The 14421-nt window shown below is 49.0% G+C and overlaps 1 protein-coding gene and 1 long non-coding RNA gene across 2 annotated transcripts in view; one reads left to right on the forward strand and one right to left on the reverse strand.

Annotated features, from left to right (window-relative positions):
* On the reverse strand, positions 1-11221 carry LOC130830196 (uncharacterized). Its single transcript, XR_009047751.1, has 3 exons — positions 11029-11221; positions 947-1181; positions 1-578 (listed from the first exon to the last, which is right to left on the reverse strand). It is a non-coding gene; the product is annotated as an uncharacterized LOC130830196 (long non-coding RNA).
* The window catches only part of ETS2 (ETS proto-oncogene 2, transcription factor), an 18705-nt gene continuing 14610 nt past the window's right edge, over positions 10327-14421 (forward strand). The window contains exon 1 of the mRNA XM_057697247.1: positions 10327-10533. The gene's annotated coding sequence lies outside the window, so the exon portion shown is untranslated. The remainder of the gene's footprint in view (positions 10534-14421) is intronic.

The raw sequence follows: 14421 nt of genomic DNA on the forward strand, positions 1-14421 counted from the left end.
ACCCCCAAGATTGCACTTAAGATCCCAACATTTAATTGCCACCATAAACGCACGTTGCTTCCGCTGGCGCCAGCATTCAAGAAAGCAGTTTCATAAACTCCTTTCTCTCATTTTCTTGTAGAGACCGTCAAAGATCCAAGTCACTGCCTAATTCAACATTTTACTCTTTACCCTATGTTTTCAATTTATGCTAAACTTTCTTACTCCTGCTAAGACCCCTCACTTTCTTAGAGAGCGTCCCACATCTTGACTTCACCCCTGGTGCCTCCTCTTCTCCTTTCAGTGTCCAGTCTCACCGAAGGACTGTATTCATTTCCTGTGGCTGCTGTAACAAATCACCACACACTTGGTGGCTTGAAGAAACTGACATTAATTCTCTCACAGTTCTGGAGTCCAGCAGTCCAAAACCAAGGTGTCAGCAGGGCCATGCTCCCCCAGGAGGCTCTGGGAGAGGATCCTTCCTGCCTCTTCCAGCCTCTTTGGCTTGAGGCCACATAACTCCAACTGCCTCTATCTTCTCCTGGCTTTCTGCTCTTCTCCCTGTGTCTCTCCTCGACTCTTGTCACTTGATTTAGGGCCTGCCAGGATAAGACAGCACGATTTCATCTTGAGATTCTTCACTAACTACATCTGCAAAAACTTTTTTCAGAAGTTCACACTTGTAGGGAGTTAGGACGTACACATATCTTTGGGGCCACCATTCAGCCCACTTCAGGGATATGACTGCTACCCCTTGGGAAGAGTTACTGAACAGGCTAAGAGAAGGAGAACCCACCCAAGTCAAGGTGAAATGCATGCTGGGTAGCTAATGAGCCTCCCCCCACCCCCTGCCCCACCCGCCCACCCCCAGCCACGTGGCTGGAGCAATTGAGACAACTGTCTCAGACAAGTCTCAAAACTCAGCCCACCAGAGGTCTTCAGGCTGCCCTCACAGAATGGAACTGACCAACGTGACAGTCTTGAATGCTGAGGGTCAAGTCACACCTCGTCCTGCAAAGCACAAGGATGGCCTTGTCTGTCGTCACGCCAGTACAAGAGCAGAGGCCTGGTCCTGGCCCTCAGCTTAGCCAGCAGCCACAGGGCAAGACCCTGGCCAGGCCGAGTCACAGCTTCCTCACTGGTTTACAGGAGTAGCAGGGCATGTTCTGCTTCCCACAGGGCAAGGGACAGGCAGCTGACCTCTGTGAAACAGTGTGCAAACTGTCAAGGGGTAAATACTTGCAAAGTACTACTTACTTTAGTGGAAAAACACTCTCAATGAAAAATTCAGGAGATTTTATTCCTGAATCACCTTGAAGATTGCTTTGTGACTTTGCGCAAGTCATTTAAACTGGAAATAGTAATGCTATCCAAAATAAGTAATGTCACAGAAGGCAAGCCTAGGAAAAGTATCAAGTACTATCTAAACGCAAGGTTCTGTCACTATTCTGGTTTTTACTATTTCAGCAAAGTATTATAAAATATATCCAGAGAAAACCATAATTCAAAAAGATACATTGCATGCACTCCAATGCTCATTGCAGGACAATTTACAGTAGTCAAGACATGGAAGCAACCTAAATGTCTATTGACAGAGGAGTGGATAAAGAAGATGTGGTACATATATACAGTGGAATATTACTCAGCCATAAAAAGGAATGAAACAATGCCATTTGCAGCAACATGCATGGACCTAGACATTATCATACTAAATGAAGTAAGACAGACAAAGACAAATACCATATAATATCACTTATGTGTGGAGTCTAAAAAAATGATACAAATGAACTTATTTACAAAACAGAAACAGACTCACGGATATAGAAAACATACTTATGGTTAGCGGGGGGGGGGGAATTGGCGGGGAGGGAAAAATTAGGAGTTTTGGATTAACATATGCACACTACAATATACAAAATAGATAATTGACAAGGACCTGCTGTATAGCACAGGTCTACTCAATCTTCTATAATAACCTAAATGGGAAAAGAATTTGAAAAAGAACAGATATATGTATATGCAGAAATTAATTGCTTTGTTGTACACCTGAAACTAACACATCATCGTAAATCAACTAAACTTCAATATATAATAAAATTTAAAAAAAATAAAAAATAAATGATATCACATAATGTATTTATCTCTTCTTATTGGTAAAACTTTTAACCTCTGCATCCATACTTACCAACTAACATTTTACGTGTTCCTCAGAAAGGTGACAAAAATTTATCCTCGACATTCATGCATGTCATTTACTAAACGAATATGTATTGAGTGCTGTGTCAGGAACTGTTCCGAGCACTGCAGAAAAGTAGTGCCCCAAGTGGATACAGCCCCTGCCCTGATGGGGTAGAATTCAAGCTGGGGAGATAGAGAGTTAACAGAGTAAAAAGAGCAAAATGTCAAAAGAACATTACATAATGACAAGGGCTTTAGAAAAAAAAAAAAAAGCCGTGCTGCGTCAGATGAGAAGTTGTTGCAATTTTAGATGGGGCAAGAGCTTTCCTGGGAGAGGAAGGATCCTACCTGGTGTTTGGGGAGGCCAGCTGGTGTCGTGAGGAGCAGCAGGATTGGGGAAAGAAGAGAGATCACAGAGACGGAGGCCAGGTCACGGGACCTCGAGGGGCCTGGTGAGCCTCAGGCTTTTCCTCTGAGTCACCCGGGGTGTTTAGTCTTTAGAAATGAGTATAAGTATTCAAATTCACAAGCCACACCAAAAAGTCATTTAAAAAATGTCAAATGATGCCAATTATATTGCAATACAACTGGAAGAATGAATGAATGAGTGAGTGAATGAATAAATAAAATGTCAAATGGTTACTTTTTTAAAATTAAATCAGATCAGCTGGTTCTTAAAGGGAAATAGTTCACTTATTTTTCTATACAAACACCAAAGTGTAGGGTGAAAGTAAAGGAACAAGAAGACACAACCCGCTACGTTTCATCCAACATTCTTCTCCCTCGTTACCAAGAAACACGTGTGCTGAAGCTCAGAAGGGGAAGGGCCTCCTTGCCCCCCCCCCCCCCCCACTATGAGGAAGGTCTGGCAGTTCCTGGGGTGGCCCATTGTTGGGAGGGCCACTCTGGGGGAAGGAGAGATGGGACCTAAAGGAAGCCCAGTGATAGGCCATCTGGTATAGCCCAGGCCCTCCCTCCCTGCCCCTACTGGCTTCACGTCTTCCTCTGCTGCCCAGGCTGGTCCAGGAAAAGAGCATCGGGGTCACCCCTCTCTGGGTGTTAAAGATGCTGTGAGACTCACTGGTAGGCCAGCAGTTTCACAGGTAGCTGCCAACAGAAACCAGACAATTGGATATAATAAAACATATCCTGGCCATAAAGAAAAACAAAATGCTGACACAGGCTACAACCCAGGTGACCCTTGAGTATGCCGAGTGACAGAAGCCAATCACAAAAGACAACATATGGTACAATTTTGTTCATAGGAAATGCCCTGAATAGGCAGACAGAAAGCAGATTACTGGTTCCATAGGGCTAGAGAGGGATAGAAGGGGTGAGAGCTAATGGAAATGATGGAAATGGGGTTTCTTTCCGAGGTGATGAAAATTTTCTAAAATTGACTGGGGTGATGGTTGCACATATTTGTAAATATTCTAAAAACCATTGAACCACCTGCTTTAAATGGGTCAATTTTGTTGTATGTGAATTACATCTCACTAAAGGTGTTTATGTGTGTTTGTGTAGTATACAGTGTGTAGTTTGAAGAGACCAAGTCAGACTGTCACAGAGGCCCGGACCTGCCTTGGGAGCAGGGGACTGAAGGCCACCTGTCTGCCGTGTGTTCTGGGTGGCGGAAGTGCCTGCTGTCTCCCTGCATGTGGGGAAAAGCGTGGGAGAAATGTCTTACCTGGGACTGGCTACATAATTTGCAGAGCCGTCTACAAAATGAAAAAGAGCCTCCTTTTATTTAAAAAAAAAAAAAAGTATTAAGGGCGTTCCCTGGCTGTCCAATGGTTAGGATTCGGCGCTTTCCCTGCTGAGGTGGCAGGTTCCATCCCTGGTCAGGGAACTAGGATCCCACAAGCCCAGGGGCATGGCCAAAAGATTAAAAATAAGTAAGTAAATAAAGAAAGAAAATGTTTAAAAGTATGAAGAATTTCAAGGTGGTGCCTGGGACCTGGTCCTGCCCCTGTTCCTTTCTCCAGGCGTGGAGCAGGGAGCGGTGTGTCCCTGCCACTCAGCTTTGCTTTATTTTGATTAATGGGCGAATAAAGTGATGTTTCTTTGCTAGGAGAGCTGGGGTGCCTCCTGAAGCATTCTGTGAGAATCTTCCAGAAGACGAGCGCTGCTGGTTCTCCCCCATGACAGCTGAGAGTGGAGGGTAGGCTCTCCTGCTTGGCCTCGGCAGCAACCAAAGAGGCATGGTTGAGGTGACAAGTCGGCATGTAGAGGTAAAGCAGCATTAGCTTTGATGGGAAGAGGCTATAATAGTCTTAGAGCCGTTACAGAACAGCTATAAACAAGAGGCGTGAACAACTCAGTGGGTCTGAAATAGACATAGACACCAAAATTCATAAAAGTAAAGAAGCAAGGGGAAAAATCTTGCAGCAATGGGAAAGCCATTCCTCAAAAGAGCATGAACTTAGGAGGGAAGGGGCAACCTCTAAAAAATGACATACCGGTTGAAGATAGGACATAAACTGGTGAGAACCAACTAGGTCCAAGATGGTGGAAGATTTGCCTTCCAGTGGACCTTGAGTCTCATTATACGCTCACCATATACATGAGCACACGCTAAATGACACGCCCACAGGCACCATAACTGTTCCAAGGCTAACCCTAAAAGCCCAAAGAGTGGGCGGTGGCCCAATTCCTGGAAATCTCCGCCCCTTCTCCAAAATAGTTGGAATAATCCTCCCACTTATTAGCCTACGAAATTACTCAGCCCATTAAAAATGAACCACCCCATATTTCAGGGCCTCTTGCCTTCTGACATGGCCCACACTCTGTCTGTGGAGTGTGTTTCTCCCACGGCCATTCTTGCCTTTTGAATGGATCGCATTCTGTCTATGGAATGTGTATCTCTCTAAATAAATCCACTTCTTACCTATCACTTTGCCTCTTGCTGAATTCCTTCTGAGCTGAGACATAAAGAACCTGAGCTTTATGAAGTCCTGAGACCAGGTGTGCGACCTCAATTAAAAGACAGTGAATTCAAGTTCCAATCTGGGTTTTGGCGGGGTTCAAGTCCCAACCTGAGGTGTGCAGTTTCAAATGCACATAACATAAAGATCTGTTTTAATGGTTTATTCACATGTCACTTATGTCTGTTACATTATTGAGCTTTAAAACGCTAATCCAGGTTTTATGTTGCCACCAAAAGTGGCATGTGAATTAGCTTTCCTTAATCATTTGCTGGACTGACGGGTACAATAGTGACTAATTCTTCATTTGTGTGAAGACTAGCAGTTCGGTGTCCAGTTTGCAAGATAATCAAGTTGGTGCTTGAAGCCTCATTCAGTCCAGTGCGTACTATGGGAATCATTCTGTGATTCAGAAAAAACACAGCTCCAAAGTCCTGTACCTGTACAGGTCTGACTCACACTGCCGACATATTTATTTAGGGTTTATCAATTCTACAGAATATGATGGGTCCCTCTTAACTATTTTTGTTGTTCAGACTTGCCGAAAGCATGTCATCATGCAGTTTAATATCACGGTGGATTTTGAAGGTGGTTTATATACTCCAAGAGCACTGCCTTATAAGGAAAAATGACTGTGTCAGGGAGGCAGTGGGGGCAGTAGGTCTGGACTGAGGCCCCAGGCCCACCAGAAAATAGTCTTATGACCGCCGGCAAGGAACTGATCCTCCTTGGGTCTCAGTTTCTTTATAAAAACAGGAGTTGGTCTCATTTATCAGCTCTAAAGATTTTTCCAGTTTCAAAATGCAGTGTTTCATTCCCTGGTCTCTTGCCACCAAAGGCAAGAGAATTGTAGTGAAACTGTGAGTTCCTATGGACAGCATGGGTCTTGATCTTATTCCTTGTTGTGAATCAACATCTTGCTTACAGTGTAGAAGGCCGTGATCAGAGGTGGCTGAAGGGGATGGCAGGACCAACTCTCGGGGGAGCTGATGCTTGTTTATCACAACTTTACACTTAATTATGTGCCAGACATTATTCCAAGTGCTTAAGAAACTTTAACTCATTTAATCATCAAGCAGTCCTAGGAGAAAAGCACGGCCACTGCGCAAACTTGACGGAGAAGGAAACTGAGACCCGAACAGTTTAAGCAACTTGCCAGGGCCACAGCTGGACAGCCAGTGAAAGACTGAGCTGGGATTTGACCCCCGGGAGTCTGACCCCACCCCACAGGCTGCCCTTCAGAGGATAAGATCACAGGCTCTATCTAGTTATCCTGACTTCATGCCCACAAGGAACATAAGGGACCAATGAGGCTGCCAACAGCAGATGAAATTAACATAGGACATTAGGAGAAGTTTTTGACCTCCCAGGGGTAGTCCCCTGTTGGCTGTTCCGAAGAATCTTAAAGAAAATGGTAGAAACTACCTGCTCTTGCATAGTGTAGGACCACCTTGTTGGGGGCTGGGAGGCTGTTGGATGACCCAGGGTTGGCCCGGATTCCGGGAACCTGTGCCAGCCTGCAGATGGGCACGAAGAGAGGGCAGCTGGATGGTACACATGTTGCGTGCATATTTGTTGTGTGTGGTGGGGGGAGATTTGGGGGGGTTATAAAATATCATTTCATCTGTTCCTTGACCCCAACATGTATGGGTGGAATAACTACTCCCAGACATGATCCAGTGCCTGCAGGGCGAATGGTCAGCAAAGGAAACATAGGTGCCAGAAATGAGCCTGAATTAAATTATTTCTGTCTCTAAGTGCATTTCCTCCTCCACTGCCCCCTCCCCCCGCCTCACCCCGGATTTCCAAAATCTCACATTTGTGTGTGGTTTTTGCAGAACTGTGGGCTTCATTTTTACTTCTTCAAGGGCAGGGACTAAGCCCTTGCTCATCTGTCTTCTCAGCAGCTGACACTGTGTTTGCTGAATGAATAAATGATACACCTTAGACCAAATGATGTCTGTTTAGCTTGCAACTGGAAACCACATCCAACTGTATGTTGACTATTGATTAGGATTTCAAGGTAAATCCAGACGTGTTTCTAAGGAAACGTTTTTGTTGTTGCTGTGGTTTTACAGGATGACTTTGTAAGCTAATCATTTTTAATAAATACGTCTGGATTTTAAAGAACTCTTCATCTGCTTTTTACTCTCTAGACATTTACTATTTATAATGCATACATTCTATTGTAATTTCCTCTTTCTTCTTCTCTTCTATGAGCTTCCCCCTTTCTTAAAGGAAGAGTTAAGACTGCTCTTACACTCAGCTCGACATGGGGCATCTGGTCATTTCACCTCATGGGCCTCCTGACTTTTAATTTCCTTCTAACACCTTCGACTTTTGATCTTGAAGCACAAGGGCCATACTTTTATTGGGTTTAATTTACTGGAAAACCCGATGTTCCTTGTGAATCAAGCCATAATAGTCAATGAATAATCACAGGCCTCAGCCAGGCCGGGTTTTAGTTCTGCTAAGTAACTAGGAAACCAACCAATAACAGGAAGGTAAAAAATGTTAGGAACCCTGATGTGGCCCCAGAACTAGGATAAACCATCTTATTATGAGCATGTGACTGGCCAAGTGTAGAGGGGGCTCAGCCACCGCGTAGGACTCAGGGTAAGGGGGCTGCTTAGCTGAGCCCAGAGCTCCTGGGAAGGAGAACTGGGAGCAGTAGAGGCCTCGGTGGGAGTCAAGAGTCCAGGCTTGTGTGTGACCCCAGCTTCCTCTCTCCAGCCTCTGCACCTCTTTCAGCTCTGCGTTTATGCTCCTGGCTACATTATTTTCTACAGGGTTTCACACATTTATAACTGAGAGGGTAGGGATGATTTTTTTTTCTTTCTTTCTTTCTTTTAAAATTTCTGGCTGCGTTGGGTCTTCGTTGCTGCACGCGGGCTTTCTCTAGTTGCGGTAAGCAGACGCTACTCTTCATTGTGGTGTGTGGACTTCTCATTGCCGCGGCTTCTCTTGTTGCGCAGCATAGGCTCTAGGCGCTCGGGCTTCAGTAGCTGCAGCACACAGGCTCAGTAGTTGCGGCTTGGGGGCTCTAGAGTACAGGCTCAGTAGTTGTGGCCCACAGGCTTATTTACTCTGTGGCATGTGGGATCTTCTTGGACCAGGGATCGAACCCGTATTGGCAGGCAGATTCTTAACCACTGTGTCACTAGGGAAGTCCGTCAAGTATATAGCTTTTAAAGGATTTTTTTCATAAATGCTCCCCAAGGGGAGCTTGGAAAAAGACACTTAATAGCTATATCATTTTGAACCTCCCTCTGCCATGTGCTGAACAAATTCTTTACAAACTGTGTCAAATGCCCATCACAACCTGATGACAAAGGTGCCATAATCACTCTTGCTTCTACAGAGGAAAGAACTGGCCCAAGGTTTAGTGAGTTAGAGCACAGGAAAAGTTGGTTGTCAGGAACAATCTCCAAACTCCTGTGGCCCTTCTTTCGACGTCTTTCTGCTCAGATGTGTTGGAAATGCTCCTACCCCCCTACCAGCCCCTCAAGGAGGAAAGATGTCTTCTCAAAGAGTCAGTGGACCTCAGGGATTCAGGGAGCCCCTGATCACCTAGCACTGGACACCCATGGGCACGGAAGCAGGTGCTATGGACAAGGCAGCCCCACTCAGGGCAACTGAATTTGACCTAATGGCTGTCTGTATCAACCTTCTCAGAGGCTCTCTGTAGCCTAGGGGAAAAGACCCTCTATTAGCTGAAACTGCAGCACAGATGAGTCAGTATTTTCTGCTACAGTTAAAAAAAAAAAAAAAAGGTAACATATTCTTCATGTCTCCATGGTAACTTACTATGGATCTGCATCCCATTTAGGAAACTCCTTCTTGACCTATCTGTGATTTCTGGTCCAGGCCTGAATGTTCACGGAGAAATCATCAGAATCAATTCAATCTGCCAGAAATATCAATCTTCTCTGCACCTGGTTGTTTAAGCTCTGTAGACCCTGCCTCTGACCCACACAATGGTGATACCCGGAGACCCTAGGGTACCTGGAAACATTAAGGTGCAATAGTATCTCAATTATCTGGATAACTCCGGTTTAGGGTTGCCATGGAAACCGGGAACCTTGGTAACAGAGAAGTGAGGCCGTGCCTCTCTCCCTTTACAGCACTGCAGTCCCTGAGATGCACCAAATTTCAGCCCCTGGCCTTGCCTAAGCTGAGCTATTTTACTTTATACCCACTTTTAGGAATCTAAATATTCCTCCAAAATATTGAGAATCTGACCTGAATCTGAATAGAAAACGTTCACATTTCTAGCCAGGGACTCAAGTATTCCTGCTAAAAATGGAAACAGAAGGTATGGGTGATGGTTTTGACCATAGTTGGAAGTCAGAGAAACTGGAGTTTCAACCTTCAACTTCCCACTTATACGTCTTAGGACTCGGCAGGTTATTTACCCTAAGGGTCCATTCCCTCATATTGAGAGTGGGGAGAATTATCCTGAGGATTAGCCCAGGGCAGCTCAGGCAAGGCTCCTTCCTACCAAGGTACCGCCCAACTCTAGGGGGCACCACCCACACGGGCGCGGTAGGAACGGGGCTTCCCGGAGCCGGGGGACTCCGTGACCCACCAAAGGGCCCAGTTTGCACCTGTATCATCTCAGCCTGTTTTCCTGACGGAATGATCAGAAATCATTGACATGATCAGAAGTCATCCGTCCACGAGGACTGATGGGGGTCCAAGAATGGGGCCAGAATGAGCCCCTTATGGACCCAAGCCCTGTGGCCACTCGGTGGCACCAGCGCTACTCCAGCCCCGCCAGGGCACGTTTGGGGTTAAAGCCTCCGGACCCGGGGAAGAAACCAAAGAGAGACTCTCCTCCTGAGCTCCCGGGACACGCGCGGCACGGGGCGTCCGGCCTCGGAGTGCCCGGTCCACAGCGGCCCGGGAACGGCAGGCGAGGGACAGCCGAGGGACAGCGGGCGCCGGGCCAGGTCCCGCCCGGAAGGTCCGGCTCCGCCCCTGCTGGCCTCCGCCGCCCGCCCCCCTCCCCTGCCTCGCTCTGCCCGCGGGGCTCCCTCTCCACCCCGCCCCTCCTCGGCCTCCTCCTCTCCCCTCCACCCCTCCTCCGCGGTCTCTCCGCCCCTCCTCCGGCTCCTTTCCCCGCCCCCTCCGCCCCTCCTCCCTCCTCGCTGTCGTCTCGCCTCCCTCCTCCCCCTCCCTCCCCCCGCCTCCCTCCTCCCCCAGCTCCTGAAGAGCGCGCGGCGGAGGGGACCGGCCGGTTACTTCCTCCAGCGGCGGCGCGGTGCGCGGTGCAGCCCCAGCCCCGAGCGCCCGGAGCCCTCCCGCAGCCCGCCGCCCCCGGCCCGGCCCGGCCCGGCCCGGCTTCCCGGAGCGCCCCGCCCGCGCGCCCGCGCCCGCGCCCGCACCCTCACCGGCGCGCCCCGAGGAGCCCGAGCCCCGAACCGCCGGCGGCCCTGCCCGGAGCGGCGCGGTAAGAGCGGGCTCGGGTCGCGCCGGGCGCGGTCGCGGGGGGCGGCGGGGAGCCCTCCGACGCCGGCTTCTCTCCCGGGGGACCCAGGAACCCGGCGGGGGACGTGGGTGGCGCCGAGGTCCGGATCCCCGGGCGTAGCCGGGGTCCGGGCGGGGTGGCGGCTCCTGCTAGGATTCGGGGGTCGTACGTCTGGGATCCGGTCCGCTCGGAGCTCGTGTTCCGGGGGCCCGAGTGGCTTTGGGGGCGGCCGACAGGGCGCGGGGTGGGCCCGGCCGTGACGCGCGGAGCCGGCGGCGACCTCGGGGTCGCCGAGGCCGCTGGGGCGGGCGGGGCGCGCCGGCTTGTTTCACTTGCTTTTGTTTTAAAAGGAAACGCGGGCGTGGTAGGGGGGCTCCTGCCGGGGGGCGCCCGGCGGACCCGATTTCGCGAAGGGGCTGGGGGGCGCTGGAGAGGGTGTCCGAGGGGCCCCGGCGCGCCCGTTTGCGGGTGACTTACTGGAGGGCGCCGGGCCCGGTAGATCTGGGGTGCCGGGCGTAGGAAACACCTGGGAGGCTGCGGCTTCCCGAAAACGCGCTGATCCCCACCCCCCCGGTCACCTGCGCGGCCAAGTCCAGGGCGCAGCCGGGGCGGCGGGCGAGGGAGGCGCCGGGAGGATCCAGCGACTGCAGTGCGACCCCCGCGGGCGCCCCAGGACCTCCGGATCCCGGCCCCTAAGTCCTGGGAGGCGAAACATGGGGAGCCTGTGGGAAATGGGGATTTGGGTGCGCAAGGCTGCCTTTATTTTCCCCTTAGAGCATTTTGGATGAAGGGGTTTGTGCGTGTCTGGTTTTTTTTTTTTTTTTAGCACATGAGATTTTATATTGGCCTGTATTCAATTTTTGGGTATCCGAAAATAGTAGTTGACCTGCTACTGATTTAGAAAGTAAAGAAGTGAGCAGTCCCCTTTGGAGATAGGGGTAATTTATTTTAATTTACCAGTAAGAGATTATGTTTGTTCCATACAGGGCAAGCGTCTGTGCACTGCCTGCCTGCCCACACCACCACCAATCAGAGAGAGAAATCTCTAAGTTAAGGTTTATTAAAATTCTGAATAATATCACAGTACAGTAAATGCTGGCACTCTGCGACCTGCAGGGAAATAGTCAAACACTCATTTCTGGGATTAGTCATTCCTCTCTCTAAATTAATAACTTTCAAAGGAGAAGCCAAAGTGGTCTTCAAAAGTGCGTTTCGGGTTTGTTTTCCTTTTTCTTTTTTCTTTCTTTTTTAAAATTTACCTAAATGCAAACCTGTCTACTAATCTCACATAAGCGATCGCTTGTTCCTACAAGGGTACTGTTGTCGGGCAAGTTCTGCTTGTTTTACAATTTAACCATTTTCAGCCCTTCCATTTCTGCCATTTTCCCCGTTTTTGCTGTTCAAAAGCAGCGATCCATAGGGCAACACCAAAAAGACCTGAAACTGACTTATGTGGAGACACTTGACCTGTCTGCCACCTTCATAAGCTGTGTTGAGTACAATAAGGGAACTTAAAGTTGATTAATTATGTGTTTGCCAGAAGCCATTGGTAGAGCATTTTGATTCTACATGGTTTTTACAAAACAAATGAAAAGCGGGACAACAAAAGAATCCTATTCTGTAGCTAGTAATTACAGCTCTTTATGTGGGAGTGGTAGACTGCCTTTCCTCCAGGTATTTGTACACAAAAACCAGGCGCGGCTTCTCCATTGCCCTCCACCTCTATTCTCTGTCCATCTCCGTGAAGCAAAGAATGTGGAATAAAGTGCAAACCAGGCGAAGAAGATGGGTAACTGACAACACCCAAGATGTGCTTTCCTTTTGGTGTCCTGTCTGAGGCTTGTTGATGTCGTCAACAGGTGACAGGACTTCCTTCATCCAGATCAGTGGCGTAAAGCTCTCCGTGAAGGAGCATTTCACATCTTGAGGCTTCATGAGCAGGGGCCTAGGCTAGTGATAGCTGTGTGCCACCTCTGCTCTTTACTGACATGCTGGGAGGAGGGCCCAGGCCTTATCATTCGGGTGATCCTGGCTCCTGGAGGAGCTCAGGGGGAAGGACCATACTCCTCGGGGATTTGGTCAGCACTGTGATGCTCAGATGCCCCCAAAGTAGCTGTGTGATGCTGGGCAAAGTACCTGAGGGCTCTGTTGGCTCACTGTAAGATGGTATAGCATCTGCCTTTCAGGGATGTCAGGACTGAGTGAGGTGGGAAGGCACAGTCCCCCAGCTCTGGCTTAGCCCTTAGCAAGTAGGAATCACCAGGGCGGTGATCATCAGTGAGTACTGACTGTTGCGTGCCTGTGGTTGACAGCATCTACCAAGTGGAGATTCTGAGCAAAGGCGGTCACTTTTGATCCAGGACACCCCCTCCCCTCCAAACCCCCAGCCTCACCCCCCACCCTGACTATTATTTATTGTCAAAGCTTTCGAGCCTCCCGCTGGTCACCATGATAATTACTGAGGGTTTTAACAGGCCCCTCCAGTGCCTCTGGCCTCCCTGGTGGCAGGGACTCTCCTCCTACACTGTCTCTGGCCAAGGGCTGTGTGTCTGTGTGCTGAGTCGTTGGGAGGTCTGATTTAGCCATAACGTTTGACCATAAAGAGAAAACAAGAAAGTACAAACTCGAATTAAGTAGTTATGGGAAAATAATGCTGTTCGCCTCCACCAGTGAGTCCTATCCATTGCACAATGTTTTAATTACTCAGAGTTCTTGGTTGTAACAGGTAGCAGCGCCCAGTGGAGATCACAGGGTGGGCAGTTAGAGGCACCCAGTAAAGCTTCCTTCTGTTCACTGCCACGTAGCTGGCCGGCTGGGCGGGCAGGCGGGTTACTGTCATCGGGGCTTTCCCAGGTTGTTTGAGAATCAGCTTTAGTTGCTCTGTTTTTTTAATCTAACACTTTGGCAGGATTGTCTAAGTACCTTTCTCATTTATTGAGATGTTACTTACCCCACGACACAATTACCTTTTAGGGCCCTAAATAAGTTTTCAGCTGATAACAGCAATCACAGGTCACATATGGAACTGTCCAATTGCCAGTCACACGTGTAAGCCTAAGTTTTCTAATAGCCACGGTAAATACAGTGAAATAAACTTCAATGTATTTCAATTGACCTCGCGCATTCAAAATATTACATAAACATGCAGTAAATGTTAGTACTGAGATATTTTACTTTTTGCTACGAAACCTTTGAAATCGAGGGTGTGTTTTGCATGCAGAGCACATCTGAGTTCGCCCTAGCCCAGTGCCAAGTGCTCAGGAGCCACACGCGGCTGACGGCCACCACGCTGGTCAGTGCAGGTCTGGGATAAGCCCAGACCATCCAAGCAAGTAAGGCAGATCCGTGATCAGAATCACTTCCTCTTGAAGAAATGCACAGCTGAGCAAAACGCAAAGCAGACGTATTTCGAGCTTTTGTACCCAACGCAGGAGGATCTGGGACAACGAAATTGGATTTGATCTCAGCCCTGGTTCTCCCTTTTATCTGTTTCCTGGGCCAGTGCTTCCTCACAGCTTGGGGGGGTGGGGCGGGGAGGGGAGAGGGCCCTCTGAGGCGGGTCTCCCAGCTGGCTTTCCTGGGTGTCCATCTGCCTGGGAGCTACAATGGCAGGTCATCCCTGTGGCTTGCCCTGGAGCTCCTGTCCCCCTTGCAGACAGGAGGTAGCCCACGGCCCCTCCAGCAACCCCACCCAGGCCCACACCCCAAGTTGACCTTGGAATTGGTGGTGAAAAACAGATCCTCCCACTCCTGTCCTGGAAGGACCCGAGCCCCGCAGCCCAGCAGGCCAGAAGGCAACTTTATCTGTGCGCCTCAAATCTAAATGGAATTCAGCAGAGAACCAGCATTATTATTTAATTACTTAAGTAG

The sequence above is a fragment of the Hippopotamus amphibius genome, chromosome 10 (genome assembly GCF_030028045.1).
Source record: "Hippopotamus amphibius kiboko isolate mHipAmp2 chromosome 10, mHipAmp2.hap2, whole genome shotgun sequence".
NCBI lineage: Eukaryota > Metazoa > Chordata > Mammalia > Artiodactyla > Hippopotamidae > Hippopotamus > Hippopotamus amphibius.